This window comes from Vulpes vulpes, chromosome 12 (assembly GCF_048418805.1).
Source record: "Vulpes vulpes isolate BD-2025 chromosome 12, VulVul3, whole genome shotgun sequence".
Lineage (NCBI taxonomy): Eukaryota > Metazoa > Chordata > Mammalia > Carnivora > Canidae > Vulpes > Vulpes vulpes.
In genome coordinates, this window is record NC_132791.1 from 165044280 (window position 1) to 165068708 (window position 24429).

The following is a 24429-nucleotide window of genomic DNA, read 5'->3' on the forward strand; positions in this document are numbered from 1 at the left end:
TTTGGTGCCTGTCTTTCCACACCAGACATTATGCTGCCTTCTGCTCTGTAAAAACCCTACCGCCCAACTGTAAAGATCTGATGCATCTGCACGCAGCAGACAGCTTTAGGAGGCTTGTTTTCAACCAGCATGATTAGCTATGTTCTGTGGCTTGCTAAGTGACACCAGAAGCTTGGAGCCCAGGAGTGATTCCCAGTGCCCTCCTACACCATAGCTTACAGGCAGTTATCAGTACACAGAAAAGGTACCAACAACTCACCCTGGGCCCAGCTTTACCACTGCTGCCAGGACAGCCCTCTAGAAGCTGTGGTGACATCCTGGGCTACCCGACACTCCACACTTGTCTATACATGTTATATTTCACTAAAGACAAACTGTTAGCACTGTTAACCTGCTATTGGTTCTCAGTCATGGAGCTGACCATGAACAGCAGCCACTGGAGCTGACCATGAACAGCAGCCACTGGCCACAGGAACACCTTCCTGATCTCTGTCCCTAGGAGGGTAACTAATTTGCTAACTGCAGCTCCCTAAACTGCTGAGCTGAAGCCAGGAGGCCAGGGAGCCATTGCTGTGCTGAAGCATGCAGATCAGTAAGCCCTACCTTCAGAGGACTGTCCTCGTGGCTTCCACAAGGAAGATCCTAGAGAACCCCTCATCTCTGGTCTGCAATCAGCATTTCAAACCAGGACCTGATCCACTGCCCCAGAGGCCCCATCTGTCTGAGATTCTTTTTTTTTTTTTTAAAGATAGGGGGGGAAAAAAAAGGAAAAATAAATAAATAAAGATAAGGGGAATTTCTTTCTTTCTTTTTTTTTTTTTTTTAAGATTTTATTTATTCATTCATAGAGATGCAGAGAGAGAGAGTAGCAGAGACACAGGCAGAGGGAGAAGCAGGCTCCACGCAGAGAGCCCGACATGGGACTCGATCCAGGGTCCCCAGGATCACGCCCTGGGCTGCAGGCAGCACTAAACCGCTGCACCACCGGGGCTGCCCCTGTCTGGGATTCTAAATGTAGCTCTACACAGAGAATGAAGGCTGCTGGCAGACTCCTGAGTCACAAATTTTTGTTTGGAAAGCTGTCTGTGGTTCTTGTCTCCTAAAGTAAAGCTGGGGCCCCAAGGTGAGCCTGCCAAAGCTGAGAGCTAGAAGGCCCTCCACCTCTCCAGGACTGCCCTGCTCACCAACAATGACCCTCTCAAAGGCCTGCTCAAAGTGCTTCTCCTGAACACAAGGACTCGGGTGGTGGGTGACAATCAGGGCTGCTTTGTTGCAGACACTAGAAATGTCAGCACCTGACCCAGGAAAGGAAACACTGTGGACATCAGTGCCTGGGACTGTGTATTACAAGAAAAGCTCCACTACAGAAACCAGAGCCAAACTAGGGAACGGCTTTGTCAATCACCACTATTTTGGGCCAGTTTTTTGGTTATGCAACTTATTGAGGTAGGATTTATTTAACATAAAACCTACCCATCGGGATCCCTGGGTGGCGCAGCGGTTTGGCGCCTGCCTTTGGCCCAGGGCGTGATCCTGGAGACCCCGGGATCGAATCCCACATCAGGCTCCCGGTGCATGGAGCCTGCTTCTTCCTCCGCGTGTGTCTCTGCCTCTCTCTCTCTCTGTGTGACTATCATAAATAAATAAAAATTTAAAAAAAAAAAAAAAAAAAAAAAAAAACCTACCCATCTTCTATATTTCAAAGACTTCTAGTAAATTTATCAAGTCATGTGATTAGCACCCTAGTTTCAGACACTTCCATCATCTATATAAAATACTCCGTGCCTGGGGCGCCTGGGTGGCTCAGTCGGATAAGAGCCTACCTTAGGTACAGATCATGATCACAGGGTCCTGAGGTCCAGCCCTGCATTGGGCTCCTTGCTCAGCAGGGAGCACGCTTCTCCCTCTCCCTCTGCCTGCCGCTCCCTCTGCTTGTGCACACTCTCAATCTCTCTCAAATAAATACATCTCTAAAAGGAAGGGAGGGAGGGAGAGAGAAAGGGAAGGAAAGAGAGATAACCTTTGCCTGATGTGGTTAATTCCAGTACTCATCCTAGCCAACCACTCTTATACTGTCTCCTTGGATCTGCCTGTTAGGGACATTTCACATAAATGGAATCACACTGTACAAAGCCTTTTGTGTCTGGCTTCTTTCACTTGGCATAACATCTGGAGGTTCATCCATATTGTAGCATGTTATCAATACTTCACTTCTTTTATGGCTGAATAATATTTCATTATATGTATACACCTTTGGTTTACCCGTTCATGCGCTGATGTATATCTGGGTTGTTTCTACCTTTTGGCTATTGTGAATGACACTGCTGTGAACATTCATGTACAAGTCTTTGTATGGACATGTTTTTAATTCTCTTCGTGAGTGGAATTGCTGAGTCATATGATAACTCTGTATTTTACTTTCTGAAGAACAACCAAACTGACTTTCACAGCCTATTTTATACTCCTACCAGCAACGTATTAGGGGTCCTGTGTCTCTATACTATATCCCTGCCAACTCCTTTTTGTCTTTTATAGCTGTCCTGGTGGGTGTGAAGTGCTATCTTGTTGTAGTTTTGATTTGCATTTTCCTAATTAATAACATTCAGCATTTTTGTGTGTGCTTTTTTGGTCATCTGTATACTATCTCTGGAAAAATGTCCATTTGCCCATTTTTAAATTGGGTTCTATGTTCTGTATTCTAAATCCTTATCAGATGCATGATTTCCAAATATTTTCTTCCATTCTGTACACTATCTTTTTTTTCTTGAACACTTTTTATTCAATGGTATCCTTTGATACACAAAAGATTTTAATTTGGTAAGTCCAATTTATTTTTTCACTTATTGTTTGTGCTTCTTGTGTCGTACTTAGGGAACCACTGCCAAGTCCAAAGTCCTGAAGATTTGGCCTCCCATGGTTTCCTGTAAGCACTCTACAGTTCTAGCTCTTAAATTCAGGTCTTTTACCCATTTTGAGTTAACTCAAAAAGTGCAAGGGTCCAATTTCATTGTCCCAGTATTTTCTGTTGAAGAGACTGTCCTTCCCCCATTGAATGGTCTTCACATCCCTGACAAAAATCAACTCTGCAAAGATGTACATACAGGTTTGCATCTGCAATCTGCACTCTGGATTTTTTTCTACTGGTCCATTTATGAGAGCTGACATTAAGTCTTCGTCCTACTAAGTCTAACATCTGTGATACCTTGGGGACAGCTTTTGTCCATTTTTTTTCTAAAGATTTTATTTATTTATCCATGAGAGACACACACAGAGAGAGAGAGAGAGGCAGAGACAGTCAGAGAGAGAAGCAGGCTCCATGCAGGGAGCCTGACATGGGACTCAATCCCAGGTCTCCAGGATCAGGCCCTGGGCTGAAGGTGGCGCTAAACCGTTGAGCCACCTGGGCTGCCCCCTTTTGTCCATTTTTTCCTGTGAATGAACCACTTATCATTTCTTTGCATATTTTGTCATTTTTTAAAAAAGATTTTATTTACTTATTCATGAGAGACACACAGAGAGAGAGAGGTAGAGAGAGAAGCAGGCTCCACGCAGGGAGCCCAACATGGGACTCGATCCTGGGACTCCAGGGTCATGCCCTGGGCCGAAGGCAGGCACTAAACTGCTAAGCCACCCAAGGATCCCCCTACTTTGTCATTTTTCATTGACTCATTATCCAAGTTTTAAAATGCCCTTTTCTCTTTCCCTTTCATTACTACATTATAGTACCAAGAATGAGCAAAAATGGCAAAAGAGAACTTTACACGTCAGGTTTCTAAGGAACACCAGGTTTATTCCTGGATCCATGCCTGGATCGCCCACATAGGGGCCTGCCACACACATGGAGAGGAGGGCTCGATAGTGAGAGAACCATCAGAGTGCCACAGTTAATGCTTACTTTTGTGGCCCTTAAAAAAGTGTCAAAAGTTTTTTAGTTCAAGAATCCCGTGTACCCTTCTGTGTGTGAAGACAAACCATTCTCTATCCTTGCAATGCTGACATTCACAAAGGCTGCATCTGCCTCTCAGGGACAGCAGGATCCATGGGCTCAGCCTGAGACAAGAGGGCAGTCCCATGAAGCAGCCTCCTCAGGACCCCATGGGGGCTGAGGCTGGGAGTTCAGGATCATCCCACCAAGTCATCCCTGCTGATAGGCAGCCTCTAATGTTAACCTGGGAAGAAGAGAGTCTGGGAGGCCTATTCTAGTTTCTTAACTTTGATAAGTGGACATGGGAGTCACAAAGGGAGAGAGCAGAAAGCACATTCTTGGCAGGAAACAGACCAGGTCCTTCAGGTACCAGCTGGACCGGGTGAGAACGCCTCACTCATCACCCTGTAGCCGACAAACGTACACTCCCATGTGTGATCTGACCCCCAGCCCTTGCCAAGCACTGGGCAGGACATGGGGAGATGGCAGCACCGTACACAGCAGAATGCTCCAGGAGCAGTGGCCAATAGCTCATCAGAGTCATCATAGACCTCCAAAGGGCTGCTGGGCAAGAAGCTGCCAGGAAAAGCCTAAACTGCCAGTGTTTTAAACCACCCTGGTACGGAAACAAGTTTCCTAGCACAGGACCTTGGGTTTTTATCACAAAGAAAAGAGAAAAGCAAAGAAAGATCCCATACTGAGAGCTCAAGCCCAAGACAATAAAATGTAGCATAGCTCTTCATTTCAGTAGGTCTGTCCTCAGACGTTAGTTAGGTCTTTGCAGTGAAAACTTACCACATTTAAACGGAATTAAACTAGAAATTCAAATGGGTACAGATCCACTTTGGGACTAATCCTCTCTGAGGCCTCTGATTTGTCTCAACAGATTCAAAGTTCTAAAGACAAAGGTGGACACTTGCCAGGACTGAGCAGCACAAGCAGAAACCATCCACCAATCATATGTACCCCCCATCCAGGGCCCAGCTGGAGCCGGCCTGGCCAACACTCACCCATGAAGCCCAAAGGGAGTGAGGTGAGCTTTCTTGCCAAGGTGTCCTTACAGAGGCTCTCATCCAGCTTCAGTGGGTGCACGTAGACCGTGAAGATGGTGGACCTGCCTGTGATGATGGGGGGCCCTATCAAGAGAGAGACACAGATGGCCAGAACATGGTCACCTAATGCCACTTCGCAAAATCTACAAGGACAGTCTGAGGCTTTAGGCACTCTCCCAGCTATGTCTTTCACACTCAGTTATTCGACAAGAGCCAGGGAGCAATAACAGAAATACCCCAAATGTTATGTACACTCAGCTCTTGAATGCGTAAAACACCTTCCTGACTATGCTGCCACCGACCAACCTCAAACTCGTTCCCAGGGCTGTAACCTGACAGAGAGCAAGACAAGGACCACCCTGGGCAGCAGGCAAGTCCACACAGAATGGGTGCCTTCTCACAAATGGAAAATGCCAGCAAAGATGCAGATGCCCACTGTCCGAGTAAAAGGTGAAGGTGAGCTCTTCTGTTCTTTAACACTTCACCAAAACAAGAAGTGAAGAATATGATCTGTCACATCACTCCAACCTGTATGGACTGAAGTGACGTTTTTGCGGGCCCAGACACATCTGTTACTCCCAAAAGTGGATTGCCAGGAGACAGGGACTGGCAACAACCAAGGGCATTCGTGAGCTTCCACTTTCTCAAAATGTTATTAACATTAACTGCTGTAGGAGCCTGATCAAAAGAAATTGCCTCCAAATACACAGATAATGATCTAACGTGATCTTTAAAACAAGGACATGAAGACCCAACCCTGAATGCCAAAGTGACAGGCATATTTGCCCATGTAAATCAGGCAGTCAAACTGGCCAGGCTGTATAAGGGCCGGGTAGAGGATGTCAGGGCAGTTTGTGCCAGCCAGCACCACAATGTTCATGAAGAGTTGAACCCTGGACATGAGAAGCAAGTGAGCCCAAGGAGAGGGCTCAGGCTGGTGTCCACTAGGACAGGACTATGTTCCTACCTAGCTCTCCTCCTAAGGTCCTAAGAACATGTCCTCTTTCTGCACACCTGCCCATCCTTCTGGGTCCACTTGCCACCCTGAGCAGCCCTGCCCTGGCTCTGCACTTCTTTTGCTTACTCCAAACTGACTGCAGAAGCTCCTTAGTGGGGCAGATGTTCATGCCCAGGGCTGGCTGATAGCCCCTTATCTTCGACCCTTCACAAGCAGGAACCAAATAGCATACTAGAGGCTCTGGTTCTCACAGACCTCACTGCTCCGGCTGAGACACATGTCCATCAGAATAATCAGACATTCCTCAGCTAACTGGGAACTCCATGACCTGGTCTCAGGGTGTAGACTCCCATCTCATCACTGGTGCGACAGCCTGAACTACCTCATACACCCTCCCCCCTGCCCTAGGGAGCAAGGAGACCTCCCACCGGCTGCACTGTGTCAGTGCCCCAGCCATCTGTCGGGATCTCCATTGACTCAGCTCCGCTGGACTCACAGGGCTCAGGGAGCTGGACTGGTCAAGGGCAGTCAGGGCTGCAGAGAACAGGGATGCCCAACAGAGGAAGGGGTGGTGCTCCCACCCTCCTCACTCTCAGAATGTTCTCCCCATCAACGCTTTAAGATATCAGAACAGAATGATATCTAATTAGAATCACTGTTGAATACTAAGTATAATAGAAAGTTTTGGGATCCCCGGGTGGCGCAGCGGTTTGGCGCCTGCCTTTGGCCCAGGGCGCGATCCTGGAGACCCAGGATCGAATCCCACATCAGGCTCCCGGTGCATGGAGCCTGCTTCTCCCTCTGCCTGTCTCTCTGCCTCTCTCTCTCTCACTGTGTGCCTATCATAAATAAATAAAAATTTAAAAAAAGAAAAGAAAGTTTTGGAAATGTTTTGGTCTGAATAGGAAAAAACTAACACAGAAGACCTAACTATTCATCCTCTCAAGGTCTGCTTCCAAGGCAGCCCTCAAATGACTCTGGAAGACTGAGGAGGGTCGCCACTGTTCCTCAATAAGAAGGGCTCTCTATGCCTAAACTGTTTCTGCAAACAGTGTGGTTTATGCTGAGCACCTGCCTTCCTCCTGGAAGGCTGGGATTTTGGTACATACTAGGGAAATTGTGCCACGTGACCAGCCCCCAGGGAAAACTGCGGTCAGCCATATACCCACGTGTTGTCACAGCTCAACACCAGGGGCATCAGTGCCTCCTGCCCCCTCCTCAAAGAAGCTGCAGCCGAAAAAAAAAAAAAAAAAAAAAAAAGAAGCTGCAGCCGACTTCCCTGGACTGCACCCTGCCCTATGCAGAATTTGCTCTGTGTCTGTCATTTGTCACAGTTGGGGGTACAACCACACCTGAGGTCCTGGGAGTCCTCCTAGTCAATCACCAAACCCAGGGTACTCTTTGGCAACCCCAAAATGAGGATCAAAACTTTCCACAGGCCCAGTGAAAGCTTCTCCAAACTGGAAAATTGGCATCAACACCTAGATGTTTCCATTAAAGCCTCAGCAGATCTAACAAGCTATCAGACACACTCAGCTGGAATCACTGAGGAAAAGTCTTAACTGGGAGGTAAAAGAGCTATTTTGGTACATAAAGTGGGCCTGGGCACCCATGAGATTCTGGGTCAGGGATGGCAGCAGAAGAGAGGCTCAGAGAGGAAGGAGTACAGGTTCTATCCTATGCTAGGAGGGATGGGGGAGCTCCCATCTAGCTGGTCCCCAAGAGGACCTCGCCACCGCATCTCTGCTAAGCCCTTCTGATGGTAGGGCAGGGGTGGGGTGCATTGCCCCTCATCTTATCATTGAGTACTGGGGTCCTGTGTTGATCTGACATAGCTTTCTCCACTAAGTCTGCCTGAAAGCAGCCTTCCTAAAAATCAAACCATCAGGGATTCTCACCCAGGGAGTTTACAGAAACAAAAGGCTGGAGGAGGGTCACATGAGTTCTGGCAGTGCTGACAACACAAGCCTGCTCTCAGCAGTTGTTGGTGGCATCCACTCACCATCCATCTCTACAAGCATCTAGTTCAGTATGTTCTCCTGCTTGCTCTGGCTTCTAAAGTACCCTTGGCTTCACATCCTGCCAACTGCATCACTTTCATCAATGAATAAGATACAAGGAACATTTTTTTTTTGAGCCATTGCAAACATGTCATGAAACTGAAATAGCAATCCACAGAGAGTTGGTTTTGTTACTGGTATGAAGACAAAAATGAGCGTGAACCCAAGTCTTTCCTCTGCAACCCAAAGCTTATCTGACATTCATGGCATCATGCTCTATGCTTGTTGCCAGGGTCCACACAAAACCTGGGGCTGACTCAAGGGCAAGCAGCCACCTACCCTTACTGGCCCAACACCAACAAACATTTTGAAGAGCTCTGACCCACTCACAGTGATGAAAGACACTTTGGTCTCCCCTGCAGTTGCTTTGGCAAGAAGCGTTTTGCCAGTATCAGGAGGACCAGTGAGCATGGCTCACTGAAACAGAAAGGGGACTCCTGGACAGATAGAACCCAAAAAGAGTCCCATTTTCTATTTAAACAGGTGGGGCAACCTGGGTGGCTCAGCGGTTTAGCACCACCTTCAGCCCACGGCATGATCCTGGAGACTCGGGATCAAGTCCCACGTCGGGCTCCCTACATGGAGCCTGCTTTCCTCTCTGCCTGTGTCTCTGCCTCTCTGTCTGTGTCTCTCATGAATAAACAAATAAAATTGTTTAAAAAAAATAAATTAAAAAAAAAAAGGTGACTTCTAGGCATCACTACCAAGAATCCCTAAGATGATGCACCATAGTCTGAGGTTTTCTTTTCAATATTTTCTGCTTAGAAAATAAATGCATTCTGACCATAAAGAGTTCAAACACTATAGACATATGAAAGCCCATTCAGCTAAGCAGGTTATTTCTTCACAAAAGCTCCCAGGATGAGGGCTTGCTGGATCAAAGGGTCTGAATGTCTATTTTAAGTTGCTGTCAAACTGCTCTACAAAATAGTGACACCAATTCACACTCCCCCCAATCCCTCAGATCTTAGGCCACAGTCAGTCTGTACAGCTTCACAGCTAGCTGGTCTCAACAACAGAAATGCTGACCTGTGTGCTTCATCTGCTGAACAGGCGTTGCCTGTCTGTGGTTACTGGCACCATGTTTCCCTGTCTGTGACTTGCCCTTTCCTATCCTGGCTTAAGGTTTAAAATCACCAATTCACATTCTGGTAACACACCTCAATGTTCATTTTACGGATTACCATTACGCCTGAAAATTGAAAAGAGATTTAAAGCAGAGAGCATTGGGACGCCTGGGTGGCTCAGTGGTTAGGCATCTGCCTTTGGCTCAGGGCATAATCCCAGAGTCCTGGGATTGAGTCCCACATTGGGCTCCCCTCAGGGAGCCTGCTTCTCCTTCTACCTATGTTTCTGCCCCTCTCTCTGTGTCTCTCAGGAATAAATAAAATCTTTTAAAAATAAAAAAATAAAGCAGGGAGCATCTATTGTCCCATCTCTAGTGAAGGGTATAGGTTAGCATCTAATTACCTCAAAGGAGACCATAAGTTTGTTTTTTGTTTAAGTCTTTAAAAAAAAAACAAAATACTCACAAAAAGGTAGGGGAGAGGGAGTCACAAAACTCAAACTCACAAAATGGTGTTAGACTCCACGTCTCCATGAACACAGATGTGGGATTCACCATGGATCCATCACCACTTGTGTGACCGACCACACACACAGCCAATTCTTCTAGATGAGGAGGCAGTGGAATCCTGGGTACATGTGTCCACATATACTATATAGATCACTTTACTAAGTCATCGAACTTCATACCCAGGAGGAGCTAAAAAGCCATATGGTCCCTGATATCCTTAGCACCACACAGAATGACAGAGAGAGCCCCCAACCCCACCCCAGCCCACAACCAGCGGGGGGGGGGGGGGGGGGGGGCAGTCACACTCCAGGTGACCTGCCTGCCCTGCCTACTGTTTATCATACCCACCTTCCCCAGTACGTACAAGCCCCCTGTAGCACCCAACTGTAAAGCCCAGGTGAATGGCAACTGGGGTGGGTGCTGGCCAATCTCCAACTGAGAGCCCAAGAGCAATCCCTACCTCTGTCTCACACGCGAGTGCACACACACACCTTTCTAGCTAACACTCATCAGACTACAGAACAGAAACGGCACCACCCATCTCTAGTCCCCAGGCTCACAGTGGTCCCTAACTTGTTGCTATTATGCAGAATAAACTGTTCAGTGGCAACCACCCTACAGGGAATAGCTGAAGAAAGCAAGAGCTCCTGCAAGGTCTGTGCACTAAGCACAGTCTACTCTAGGAGCTCTTCAGCTGGTCCATGGTCCAGGGATGACTGATGGGTCTGTGAGTCAATGTCCTAAGATGCAAATCCTTCTGGGAAAAGGACTCCCAGTTTGTCAGGCCTTCAAAGGGTCCATGACATAGAAAGGGACCAATAGATAGATCCCACAGTCAGAATTACTATAGCTCCATTTCCTCTTATAGAACAGCCTAACCCACACCCACACTACACCTCTATCCCCAACAGGATCAAGGGCTTACCATGAGGCAGTTGTATCTGACCCCAAACCTGTTTATGCAAGTATTTGCTGTTTTAATTATGTAATTTAACATTATGTGAACTAATAAAAAGGGAGCAAAAAAAAGGTTGCTCCTTCAAAAACTAAGTTGAAGGCTTTAGATAATAAAGCAATAAAGGAAAATAGCTAAAAACAAAACAAAAAACTGTCAAAGTGAGTAGGTGAGAAAACTCCAAGAGTAAGAAAAAAAATCATAAAAATATAGAAGGTTCTCCACTCAGTTTGCTTTGCTTCTAAGTTCTCACTTCATTCAGAGGAACAAACTGTAAACAACAAGAGGTTTTTATGCAGGACACTTAACAGAAGAGTCTGATCACTGGAACTAAATTAGAAGGAAAGACTACCCTCTAAACGAAAGGGCATGAGCTTGTGCTTTCAGTGACCAAAGACACACGTCTCACATGGGTCTGTATTATTCGTAGGGCTCTACAGTCCCACAGTTCAAAAAAGTAAACTCACTGTGGTTTCAATCTGATAAGAGGATCTTCACCATTCTGCCCTGGCAAACGCTACTTCTTCCTGATTAATAAAATATACAACCTGTACAAAAAGCTAAGTGGTCTCATAATGGTCCACACTAAACCATGGTGATCTCTGGCTTGGACCTGGAGTTCAGAGCACTATGATATTTTCTGAAATCAATACCTTTGGGGGACGACTGGGTGGCTCAGCGGTTGAGCATCTGCCTTTGGCTCAGGGAGTGATCCCAAAGTCCCGGGATTGAGTCCCACATCAGGCTCCCTACATGGAGCCTGCTTCTTCTCCCTCTGCCTATGTCTCTGCCTCTCTCTGTGTGTAACTCTCATGAATAAATTAAAAAAAAAAAAAATACCTTCGGAATTCTGTTTCCTAAGTCCTGATACTGCTTGGGATTCATTCTTCAGGGAATTCACAAATTCCATAATCTCCCAACTTGGCCTCTTTACACCACCTGCATCTGCAAACTACACATCCACATCGTTCTTCAAGACCCTGGTAGTTGTCTCCCCAGCACTGAAGAGGGGGCCCCTCCACACTCGCCATACCCAGCCCCCATTGGGCCTCTCCTCACAGCATAGAGAAGGATGCCCACTAGGAGTGTAGGTGCCAGGCTTCGCAAGCAAGAGCTAGAAGATCCAAGGAAACCATTTTCAGTTCCCTTGAGAGAAGGGCTATGACAAGCAGACTGCTCTGAACTCTAGTTTTGTTATACAAGGAAGTAGTTTTCTTTAAAAATGTGCCAAAGCCTGGGAGCACCTGGATGGTTCAGTCGGCAAAGCGGCTGACTTCACCTCAGGTCGTGATCTCAGGGTCCTGGGATCAGGCCCCAAGTTAGCCCCAAGTCAGGCCAGTCTGCTTGGCCTGTTCCCTCACTCTCTGTCCCTACCACCACTCATGCAGGTGCTCTCTTTCTCTCAAATAAGTAATCTTAAAAAACAAACATGTCAGAGCCTGGACACAGCATTCAGCCTTCCTCCAACCCCGAGGTTCTCATCCCACACACATCTATCTGTCCAATTTCACCTGGAATTGGCCTGTGGTGTGGGGAGGATGGCCACTCAGCAGACCCAATACAGCCTCCTTACAGCTAAGCCCTACCTAGCCTATTATTTTTTTAAGGCTGCCTCGCCAAATGTTTTCCTAATCAATTCTTTCCTCAAAAACAACAGAACAGATTTATTTTTTTACTATTCGTTGTCAATTAGCAGATGCCTACAATATGCTCAAAGGAAGCACACTCCAAAACTGGTTAAGCACTGAAACGTTCTGTGTTCAGATCCTGGTGCCCCAGACTGGAGCCCCTGCCACTTACCTGTCGCTCTCAGTGGTGTAGACCATTGATGCCTGCTTGGGGGGAACGATGCCCAGCTCCCAGTGAACAGTATCCAGGTTCTGCTCAAAGGTGTCAACGGTGCTGCTGTTAAACCACACAAAATTCTGCAGAAACCAAGATGTGAGGGCAGCCTAAGGCTGCCCTTCCCCACAGCCACCGCCCCTCTCCCTGGGTGCTCTTCCAGCAAAGCCTGAGTGGAGCCTCTGTCCTGACCCCACAAAGCTGCAGGCTTTAGGTTTTGGATAAAAGTATAACAAGCTCCAACAACTTTGTCCTCGTATTGTTCTCCCCTACATCTTGGCTTATGGTTCTCACATCACAGTTTTGAGACAAAACTGAATCAGTTAAGAGTTCTATACACAGGGATTATGTCCTACCTGGAGCACTGCTACTGATACATACCAACATGGTAAATGATCACCTTCACACGGGTTGCTATCGTGTAGTGAAACCAGGAGAGGCATTCTTCTGAAAAAAACAAAAAATTACACCTTACATGGAAAAAAAACCCCAAAACCCTATGGCAGAAACATTCAGCCTTGAACTACCCCTCACCTCAGACGCCATCCCAGTGCCAGGGATGGATGACACACACACCAACTGTTAACGACTTCCAGCCAGTCCACCTACGAAAAAAAGATACCAGAACAGCAGAGATAACACAGAGGGCATTCGGCAACAAACCACAGGCCTCCATGCCCAGTCATGTTCTACAAGCATAGACTTCAGCTCTATCTCAGCCTACACTCTGCAGAACAGATCTGTTTTGTTTTCCTATTAACCTGAACACTTTTAGCCTGGGGTATGAACCTATTTCCATTTTAATAAACAGAAACCAATTCAGGAACTGAATTTTATTCCAATTCAGGAATTAAAATTTTGTATATCTAGACATTAAGATTGCACACTGTCTTAAAAATCCAAAAGACAGGGATGCGTGGATGGCTCAGCGGTTAAACGTCTGCCTTTGGCTAGGGGCATGGTCCCAGAATCGAGTCCCACATCAGGATACCTACATGGAGCCTACTTCTCTGTCTCTCATGAATAAATAAATAAAATCTTTAAAAAAAAAATCCGGGATCCCTGGGTGGCGCAGCGGTTTGGCGCCTGCCTTTGGCTCAGGGCGCGATCCTGGAGACCCGGGATCGAATCCCACGTCAGGCTCCCGGTGCATGGAGCCTGCTTCTCCCTCTGCCTGTGTCTCTGCCTCTCTCTCTCTCTCTCTCTCTCTGTGTGTGTGACTATTGTAGATAAATAAAAATTAAAAAAAAAAAAAATCCAAAAAGGCAGGGACACTAGGGTGGCTGAGTCGATGAAGCATCTGCCTTCAGCTCCAGACATGATTCCAGGGTCCTGGGACGGAGTCCTGCATTAGGTTTCCTGCCTGCTTCTCCCTTTCCCTCTGACCCTCCCCCCACACTGCTGGTGCACTCTAGCTAGTGCACTCAAATAAATAAAATATTGAAAGAAAGAAACGAAACAAAACAAAACTGAACATCTCAGCTTCTCTTCTGCAAAAGAATCCTCAGATGGCAAGACTCCAACAACTCTCACGTTAATGAGACAAGAGCTGGGGGCATCCTCACAGCTTCTATCATGTTCTAATCTCTTGTTTTCTGGATCACAGCCCAGGTGACCTGTCTTATTTTTTCCAACACAGTCCACTATCTCCTGGGTGTACAGCTCAACATAGGGAAGCCAGAGATACAGGGTACGAAGGAGCACACATCGATGCATTCAAAACAGGAAAGGAAGAGCCACAGTAAACACTCCAACTTGCTTAGTGCAGGATGGCGAGTTCCTTCTTTATACTTTTATTTCCCAAATATTTTTTTAAAGATTTATTTATTTATTCATGAGAGACACAGAGAGGCAGAGACATAGGCAAAGGGAGAAGCAGCCTCCCTGCAGAGAGCCTGACGCGGGACTCGATCCAGGGACCCGGGAGCCAAAGACAGAGCCAAAGACAAATGCTTAACCGCTGAGCGACCCAGGCATCCCAGCTAAGCTATTTATTTTTTTTTAATTCTTTTTTTTTTAATTTTTATTTATTTATGATAGTCACACAGAGAGAGAGAGAGGGGCAGAGACATAGGCAGAGGGAGAAGCAGGCTCCATGCACTGGGAGCCCGACGTGGGATTCGATCCCGGGTCTCCAGGATCGCGCCCCGGGCCAAAGGCAGGCACTAAAACAAAGATTGCTACTTAAGTTTCAAGATATTGTAGCTTTTTATTCCCAAATAAGACCCTAACAAAAGGCTATCTGTTCCAGGCCATGGACTTGGAAATGCATCAAGGGCTCAGGAGTGGCTGCACTCAAGTTTACGTATTTCTGGGACACCCTGAGATGTCATCAAGTGATCTCCCAACAACTCAGGAGGGGGCCGGGAGACAGTGCAGCATTCATGAAAGTTCCCTAAGTGCATTGAATCAGGTGCTTGGTCTGAGCCAGGGAAGAGTCTGCCAACACTGTGTCCCACAGGGACCAAGCACAGAGCCGCATGAGGTGAGACAGGGACGGAACACTTCATCCTTCAGGGCTCCTCCAGGCTATGCTTTAAAACAAACAGACCTCGAGGGGACTCTGGAATCTGTCCAGAATGCAGACACAGGAGGATCCCTGTCTTACCCTTTCCCTCTCCTTCAGAAGGCAGGTCCTCAGGAGACAAGGCTGGCAGCTGCCATTCCCCTTCCCTATAGTGAGCAAGGGCCTCTCTGAGGACAGACATGTGGGCAGAAAACAAAGGCCTCAGCCATAGACCCTGGTGGAAACCATGGGTTTCTACAAACATCATCATATAGAAGGAAGCCCAGATCTTAACAATATGCTACCCTGGGTAACGGGCAAACAGAGAGCAAGTCCTCTGCTCCTATAGGAGTTTACATTCAAGCCTGAGGAACACTTCTCCCAACTTCAACTACTCACAAGGACAAGCCAGGAAGGCCCTGTCAGCACAACATAGAGCCTGATATTGATGGTCCTGCCCTGCTCAGGGTCAGCCAGCAGGGTGGGACTACATTAGGAGGAAAGCTTTAAGTCAGATATCAGATTAGAATTTAAAGATAAAGGGCAGGGATCCCTGGGTGGCGCAGCAGTTTGGCGCCTTCCGTTGGCCCAGGGCGCGATCCTGGAGACCCGGGATCGAATCCCACGTCGGGCTCCCGATGCATGGAGCCTGCTTCTCCTCCCTCTGCCTGTGTCTCTGCCTCTCTCTCTCTCTGTGACTATCATAAATAAAATAAAATAAAATTCTTTAAAAAAATAAAATAAAATAAAAATAAAGATAAAGGGCAGCCCGGGTGGCTCAGTGGTTTAGCACCACCTTCAGTCAAGGGCCTGATCCTGGAGTCCTGGGATCGAGTCCCATGTCAAGCTCCCTGCATGGAGCCTGCTTCTCCCTCTGCCTGTGTCTCTGCCTCTCCCTTCCTCTCTCTCTCTCTGTATGTCTTTCATGAATAAATAAATAAAATCTTAAATAATAATAATAATAATTTAAAGATAAATAAACAGAGCTAAGCCTTAAAAGAAAAAATCTAATGAATATTAAAGTTAAGCCATGATACTAATGGGATGCTCACTCAGCAAGAAAGTGAGCATGACCATGACCACGTTTACTAGAAAAAGTAAAACTGTGTCTTATCCGTATCCCAAGGTTGGGACTGCTAAGGATCTAAGCTTGCAGACCACATGCATGGGCACATCATCACATGTACCAGCTCCCTCCGGGGTAGACAGATTATAAATTTTCATCCCTAGACCTCTCACCAGGTAATACTATGCCAAGTGCTTCCAGGTGATTTCCTTCCCAGAATCTCAGAAGTAGGGAAACCCCATGCCAACACCTGCCCCCAAAACAGCCAGATTGTGGACACCTTTGTCATCCCAAGGGAACTCCCTCTGTGGGAGAAGAGAACACATTTTATGGTTAAATAAGGGTGGTTCCTTTATCAAACAGTGATTTCCTTTTTCAGATATTATGAAAGACACCATCTCTCCAAATGCTCCCTCCTCACATTCCATCATGCGGCCTCTGTGTGTGGTGAAACCAAAGCCTGTCCTTGGGAGGAAAGGCGTCCATGTGATATATATGAATACATCAAAAGCAGCTGCTCACCAGACCACCCAGTCACCAGACCACCCAGGAGAAGCAGAATACCCTCAAAGAGCCCACATTTCTGGGGTTTTCTCTTATCGCCATATTTTTTAAGTTGAATTCATTTCTCAGGATCTTCAAATCAGCTTGCTCCAAACCAAGTAGGACCTTGGGGAAGTGACAGGTTGACTGGGTCTGGTCCTCAGATGTCCACAAACCTTCTGTATCTGTCTCTACCAGGCAAAGTCTCTCTGCTTTCCCCTCTCTTGCCTCCATCTGCTCCAGGTCCAGTATTCTTTTGGCTCACCAGTTCCTAAGAGAAAACAAAGTCTGACCTGGGAAAACAGTAATTACAACTTCCCAGAAAAAAAAGATTCAGAGAACAGAAAAATGCCTCCCAACATACACTTTCCCACTACTGGAGTCTTCTGAGGTAAAGAGGGGGCAGGAAAGAAAGAGGCTGAAACAGCATCACCTCCACCCTGCAGGAGGAAAGCCTGCTGTGCCCTTCTCAGGTCAGGGCACAGCTCAGAGTGGTGGAGACTGCCAGACCATGTCAACCCAGACATTCCCAGACATGAAGAAAATTTAAAACAATTAAATCTCCACAAAATCACCAGCAACTGGTATATACATGCCAGGCATGACCCAGGAGGCATTACTTTTACATAGCTGGCATTTAACTTTGTACACTCTTACTTCTGATGCTGTCAAATGCTCTGCCCTGCATAACTCACCCTTTTGGAGGAAAAAACAGATACCGCTGAGAAGTAGCTTCCAATACATGTAAAATTCTTCAAATTTCACCTTTCTGGCTTGAAACCTGAACCTACTAGCAAATCTTTCTTTCCTGTTATGGAAAGAGCACCTTCCCATGCCAGTAAATGGGGCAAAGGAAGGAAGCAACCAATGAGACAGGCTGACACAGGTGGACTATCTACAAAGGTTCAGCTTCCCAAGAAAACCATAATGCATGTCACCCACTCTTGGGCATGATCCCCCCTTGTCCTTAGAATACTGTGACCCATAGACTAGATGACTGAATCCAGCCCCATAAACACCCTTGAAGACCCCAACCCCACGCTTCTGTCAGGTGCAAAATATGTATGGGAGGAGATGGGTCTGATTCAGGACATGTCCACCTAGGATTAAATGGCCCATTTCCTCCAAGTATAATCTGAGGATCAGGAGGCTTGAACAGTCCTAGAAAGCTGTACATATCCAAAGAAAAACTCTCCCCTCCCCATGTAACTATCTCAAGTGCATTTCCAGTTAAAATTTCTAAGAGGTGCTTTTTAGCACATACAAAAATGACAAGGGGAGGAACGAAAGCGAGTAATTGTTATCACGGTTTCTACCAGGCATTTAGCTTTGTTTGACTGCTGTGATATTCCATTTCTAGGAAGTATACATTTGGCCCTCCTGGTCCAGACCTCCAATAGCCCTTGGAATTCCCTAGGTAGTAAAGGGACCTTTTGTCCTTATTCATAACAAAACTCTTTCAACCACATTTGAGTTTTGTGTTAATGAGGTGACTTTTGGAAAACCTCTAAGGATGGAGGCCAGTTGCCAGGAGAACCAAGTAATTAGAGGGTTAGAACTTTAATCACCACTCCTAACATCAGGGGAGGGGAAAGGAGGGGGCTGGAGGCCGAATTAATGACCAATCGTCAATGATTTAATCAATCATGCCTATACAATGAAGCCTCCATATAAATCCAAAAGAACAAGGTTTGGAGCGCTTCTAGGCTGGTGGACAAGAATGCACTCACATTCTATGCCAAACTTTAAGAGGACAAAAGGTCCTATACTGATGACCCTTCCAGACCTCACCCTTCACATTTCTTCATCTGGCTGTTTGTTCATATCCTTTAATAATATCCTTTGTAATAAATTGGTAATTTAGTGAGTACATTGGTTTCCTGCGTTCTATGAGTCGCTCTAGCAAATCAACTGAACTCAAGGAGAGGGGGTTGTGGGAACCACCAATTTACAGCTGGACAGAAGCACAGGTGACACCCTGGACATGGAACTGGCATCTGAAGAGAGGGTATGGGGGAATGGGGGAGTGGAGGCAGTCTTTCAGGATAGAGTGGGTCTGTGGAATCTGTTGCTAATTCCAGGTATATAGTGTCAGAACTGGGTTAAACTATGGGACACCCTGCTGGAGTCCCAGAAATGCATGGCAGGGAAACCACCCCTCCCCCACCCCCACCCCCACCGCAGCACATACACACATTAATGACCAGAAATGGAGTACTGAGTGTGGAAGATACAAACAAGATTTCCATATGAATCTAGGAAACTAACTCAAAACTTGGGGAAAAAAATTGCTCCCTTGAATAAGGAAAATGTGGTCTCATAGAGGCTTTTGAGGCAGTGATCCATCCATGGCCATGTTTCTCCAAAGTCAGTCAACAACAGCAAATGGAAGGGGCTGAGCAAGAAGCCCAGCAAGTCCTAGGACCAACAAGCCATAGTCCTGTCCAGTCACGTGCATGCCATTCCAACAACCCAAACAAAAGCCATGGAAGCTCAAAGGTCTAGGTGACCCAGGAAGGGACAAAAATATTACAGGAGAGTGGAAATCTGCATAAGCTTGCAGAAGAACTGTTCTATTGTAGTGAGGCATGTAAACAAACCTCCTAACACACTTCTATGGGCCTCTTCCTATTCCTTGCTTGGACATTTCATAGAAGAAACACACCTGATAAATACTCACTTCACCAGTCCACATTAACAAACTATGAGGCAGAAGATGGCCATGACAAGCAGAGGAAAGAGGATGCCAACACCACACACACACTGGCCTGCCTGCTGTCACCTCCCAAGGAGACTAACCCCAAAAGTAGTGAATGTCTAAAAAACGTAAAACTTTGAAAGTCTGATTTGTCAAATGGACCTTAGCACCTCTTCTTAGAGTTATTGGTTTTTCTAAGTCTCTGTTTCTTCTGCTCTTTTTTTGTTTGTTTGTTTCTTCTACTCTTAAAGAATTTCTCAAACCCTTAAGGACAAAATGATGAGGCTCTAGCACTGTAAAGGCACACATCACATGCACATAAGCAGCCATACTGTCAGATCAGGAAAGAGAATAAGAGAGAAACCAGTTTTCTTTCCTGACTTCATGCTTTGTGCAAACAACATGTACTTACAAGCCTCATCACAGAGTCTCCAAAGAGAGAGAGAGAAGTGAGCACACTCCTAAATTCTGCTATGAGGGGCAGATGTGCTTCAAGCTAAGTGCATCCTGCACATCATCCGTGTTCTGCTTTCCAAACATGAGGCTCAGCTTGGCTTGCATTCAAATGTGTAGAAACACAGATTCACCCAGAAACCTCCTTCTGAAAGAGTTTCTCTTCCACAGTCATATCAGAACCATAAGACGTGGAGATGGTGGTGTAGTGATCCAGAAATGGGAAGCTTAAAGTGTGGCTCAAAATGGAAGGCAAACAAGGGGGATGCATAGGGCATCCTGAGTCAACACACGCCCTGTCCCCTGGTTCCCCTGCTATGGGGGAAACACTGAAGAAGGCTCACTCAGTTCCAGTGACCATTATGCTAATGAATGTAGGAAAAAAATACCTACCTTTGGGTGGTTTTGAACACAGCCACTGAGAAAATGATGTCTGTCTTCCCCAGAAGAGCCAGCGGCTGAATGCAATCCCCTGGAGGCACTGAAAGGGGAGAGAGGATTAGCCTTTTCTGCAATTTGATGGGGCGTTTTCTTATAGCAGTATTAGAGGTGGGAAGGGACAAGGATATGGCCTGAAGTGTAAACTTGCTGCCTTTACTTATCCGCTTAAACATCCCATTAAAATATGATTCAAGGGGATCCCTGGGTGGCTCAGCGGTTTAGCGCCTGCCTTTGGCCCAGGGCGCGATCCTGGAGTCCCGGGATCGAGTCCCGCGTCGGGCTCCTGGTGCATGGAGCCTGCTTCTCCCTCTGCCTGTGTCTCTGCCTCTCTCTCCCTCTATGTCTATCATAAATAAATAAATCTTTAAAAAATATATATGATTCAAAAAGGACAAACGGGAACTAAATTCACCGCAGAAATTCATAAAGAGTTTTTACAGCTATTGCTGTCAATACCTCCTCTCCTCCAATTCTACAACCATTTTTTGCCTGAGGCAATTTTGGTCACTGAAACTACTACAGCCTCAAAAACAAACATGATTCTAAGATTAAGTCATGTAAAATTTCAAAACCAAACGATACTATAATTTATCTTTGATCAGCCAAAGAAGGCAAGCACTTTTCCAGATCCAGTATTTTCTTCAATCCTCAAAGAAGAAAATGCCATTTTTTCCCCATAAGCTAACAATATTTAACACCAGTTAAGGACAGAGCAAGTTAGGTTTTTCATTGTTATGGGTCAAAAGCCGTTAGAACGAAAACAAACAAAAGAAAGGGGCACCTGGCTGGCTTAGTTGGATAAGCATCCAACTCCTACATTCAGCTCATGACCTCAGGGTCCTGGGACTGAATCTTGCATCTGTGCTCAGCAGAGTCTGCTTGAGATTCTCTCTCCTCTGCCTCTGCCCCTCCTCCCACTCATTCTCTAAATAAATTCATTCATTCATTCTGGGGGGGGGGGGGGAACAGGGAGAAAGAAAATACAAACAAAACAGGGAAGCTCAGAAAGGAAATGCAGGGATCCCTGGGTGGCGCAGCGGTTTGGCACCTGTCTTTGGCCCAGGGCGCGATCCTGGAGACCTGGGATCAAATCCCACGTCGGGCTCCCGGTGCACGGAGCCTGCTTCTCCCTCTGCCTGTGTCTCTGCCCCTCTCTCTCTCTCTGTGTGACTATCATAAATAAATAAAAATTAAAAAAAAAAAAAGATTTAAAGGAAACGCAGTCAGTAAGGGTGATGATCCTAGAACTTCTGCACCATAAATGAAACTTCCCTGCTGCAACATGTCACCCTGTATAACAGGACCAGAGCCTGATGTGGAAGGAATTATAAAACCATGAAGACACCATGAAGGCGTGTTGCTGTAACAGGAAATCTAGACTAAGATGAACAGCGGGGGGGGGGGGGGGGGGGGGGTTTGCATCAGCTGAGTGGATGCTCCTCTGTCACCTCCTCCAATCCTCACCATCTGTCCTAAGAAGGTAGGTGTTACTATGCTCACTGCAAAGGTGGAGAAGTTTAGAGAGCTGAGTGCCTGAAGTAACACAAGTGGGAGCTGGAGGTGTCTGAGGAAAAACCAAACCTCCCAAGGTTTCTGCAGCACCACCCCAGAGAAGGCAGTGCTCGTGGCCTACAGTCTTAGAGGTGCTAAGTACTGCTGTTCAAGCCTCCGAAACTTGATAAAACATCCAATTCTCTTATTTCAATTTATGACTTAATCCTTTTCTGATTTGGGTTAGCAAACCACATCAGGTCAGATGCAGCACTCCAAGACAGTCTACCATCTGTTCTGGTGTTTGGTTTAGATGAGCTTTTTAAATTGGTCTTTGCATATGAAAGCCAAGATGTGAGGTTGGTCACAGCAAGATTCCCTTCAACAGGCAAAGTGCCACCCTCCTTTTCTTCCAGTCTGATTATCAATCAGGTTATCCCAAGGTCTCAAATTCACACAAATGCAAATCCACCAGGCACTGGCTATTCAATCTGCTGGCAAGATTGAACCTACTCCAACCACTCACTTCCTCCAGCACTCAACTATCCCACCTAAAATAACTGGCATATATCCTTCTCCATTCCCTTCTCTTCATTTTCTACTTCCCTTGTTCTGCTTCCTTTTCCTTCACACCTCATAGAACCACCTAATGTGCCATGACTTGTTTGTTGTCTCATTCTCCTCTTGCACAGCAGAGATAGTGTAGCAAGATCACCAAATGAGAAAATAACTGCAGGGAAGCTTCCGGAACATAAGCTTCCCTTGAGGAGTGTTAACCGCTAGGGTACATCTTTTAACTATAAAGCAGATTTATGACAGCTTCTCCAGCTTTTGCAAGCCCCCCCCTCAGCTTATAAATACAAGAGAGCAGCCCACAGGGCAGAGCTCTTGCCTATCCTGTTCACCATGATATTGCCAGCTTGTTGATTCTCAACAGATGAATGACTCAGTCTGGGGAAAAAAAAAAAAAACAACAAACTCAAAGATCATCCAAGTTCCTTCATAATTAAAACCAGAGGCCCATGGAAGTTCAGTGACTGCTGTACCATCTGACTTCCACTGTGTGTTAACAACCAGAACAGCCTTCTGCAAAGCTGAGGTGCCACAGGTGAAAGGCTCTGTTTTCATCCATATTCCTAGAAACAAAACTGACTGGCACCATCCCCAAAATGAAAAGGGATGAAAGGGAAAAGTTCCTTACTGAAGACAAGACAGAAAATGAATCCATAGAATCCTGCCTCTTTCACTACTGTCTGAAAACAAAGGTACTTTTCTTGGATTGAAATTCAGAAACTCCACATTTGTGCAGTAGAAAAAAATTAAGGCAATGGGATCACTGCATCCTGGGATGTATCAATCAATACAGAAACAGTACAGGGGCACCTGGGTGGCTCAGATCAGAATCTCACCCGTCCTGAGATGGAGCCCTGACTCACCCTGCCCGCTCAGCTGGGAGTCCGCTTGAAGATTATCTCCCTCTGCCTCTCCCCTTGCTGTACTCTCTCTAAAATAAGTACATCTTAAAAAAAAAAAAAAAAAGAAAAAAAAGAAAAAATAGAACCATAAAACATGGGATTCTATTTCACAGTATCTAACCCCAGGAAAGGTATACAACACCTAAGTATTTAAAAGTGAAGGCACTGGAGCACGACGGACCAGAACTGCAAGGTGAGGGACGTCCCTGGCCAGTTCTGGACTTACATTTCCTTTTCTATAAAACAGGGCTATAGCAGCGCTTTCCTGCAGGACAGTTTTAAGACTTAAAAAGAGGCAATTCTTGTAAAGCCCTTGGCACGGAAGCCCTCAGGCAGTCTCCGCGGTTATGAGAGTGGTGGGAAGCGAGGTCCACAAACGAAAGCCGCGTCAGAGATCCCCGTCCGTTATCACATCTGGCCCGGGCTTGCGGCCGAACACCAGGCTCCCGAGCACGCACGGCGGGCGGCAGGCGCAGGCGACTCGGACCAAGTCGCTCAGTGCGGGGCTCTGCGGAGAGCGGGGAAAGGAGGCAAGAAAGGGGGCCCGCACCGCGCCCGCGCCCGCGCAGGGCACGGGAGGCCGACGGGAGAAGAGCAGGGACTCGGAGGCGGGGGGCGCGCCCCGTGTCCCCGGGCCGCCGGGCGCAGAGGGGATGCACCCCCGGCCCCTACCGCGCGACAGCCGGCGCACCCGGATGGCGTCATGGCGGCGCCGAGCGCAGCCCCCGCCCCCGCCGCCGCCCCCGCAGCCCGACACCCGCGGGCAGAACCTCCCCGCACACCTGCCGGGCTGTTCCGAGGGCCCTCGCGCCTGTCCTGGCCGTCCTGCCGCCTCCCGGGCCACCGCCGCATCTCCAGAGCACGACCAGCGGCCCTGGCGCCGCCACCAGCCGAAGAGACACTCCCGGCCCCAGACCTCATGCAGCTCCGGCGCTCGGGCGCGCGCACGCGCAAAACAGCGACAAACCCTTCCTAGTGGCGCCACACCCCCGAGGGGGTCCCCCAGGGGGTCCCCGCGGGCTCCGGCGGCGTCGCGCGTGCGCAGTAAGGACGCGGCGCCGGCTGGGGACCGCTCTGTGACTACCCGCTGCAGCCTCGGACTTTTTAGCGATCGGGACGCGCGCGCGGTCTTCCGTACAGCACAGAACCCCGGCGGCCGCCGCGGGCTAGGTGCCGCGAGGATACCCAGCGCCTCTACACCTCCTTTAAGTCGGGCACCTCCAAGGACACATCTCCCGGGTCCTCCAAGCGAAGCGGCTCACGGAAGTGCTCCGTCCCCCGCCCCAACCGGCCGCCCCGCCCGGACGCCACCCCCCTCCGCCCACCGGCTGCGGTGCCCCTCAGGAGCCGCCCCCCGGCGGAACTGCCGCTTTCCTGCCCCTCCTCCA

General features: G+C 47.4%; 1 long non-coding RNA gene across 31 annotated transcripts in view; it reads right to left on the reverse strand.

Annotated features, from left to right (window-relative positions):
- Positions 1 to 24343, reverse strand: part of LOC140594777 (uncharacterized) — a 32625-nt gene extending 8282 nt beyond the window's left edge. For 5 of the 31 annotated variants that reach the window (XR_011996053.1, XR_011996055.1, XR_011996050.1 and 2 more), the window contains exons 1-7: positions 23824 to 24343; positions 20028 to 20115; positions 16660 to 16754; positions 12903 to 12973; positions 12750 to 12815; positions 12327 to 12431; positions 4936 to 5061 (exon numbers count right to left, since the gene is read on the reverse strand). This is a non-coding gene — a long non-coding RNA (uncharacterized lncRNA). Of the gene's footprint in view, positions 1 to 4935; positions 5062 to 12326; positions 12452 to 12749; positions 12816 to 12902; positions 12974 to 16659; positions 16755 to 20027; positions 20116 to 21123; positions 21246 to 23002; positions 23086 to 23267; positions 23735 to 23823 lie in introns of those variants that run through there. The other 26 variants (XR_011996070.1, XR_011996056.1, XR_011996060.1 and 23 more) reach the window with 18 other exon arrangements.
- Between the last annotated feature and the right edge of the window lie 86 nt (positions 24344 to 24429).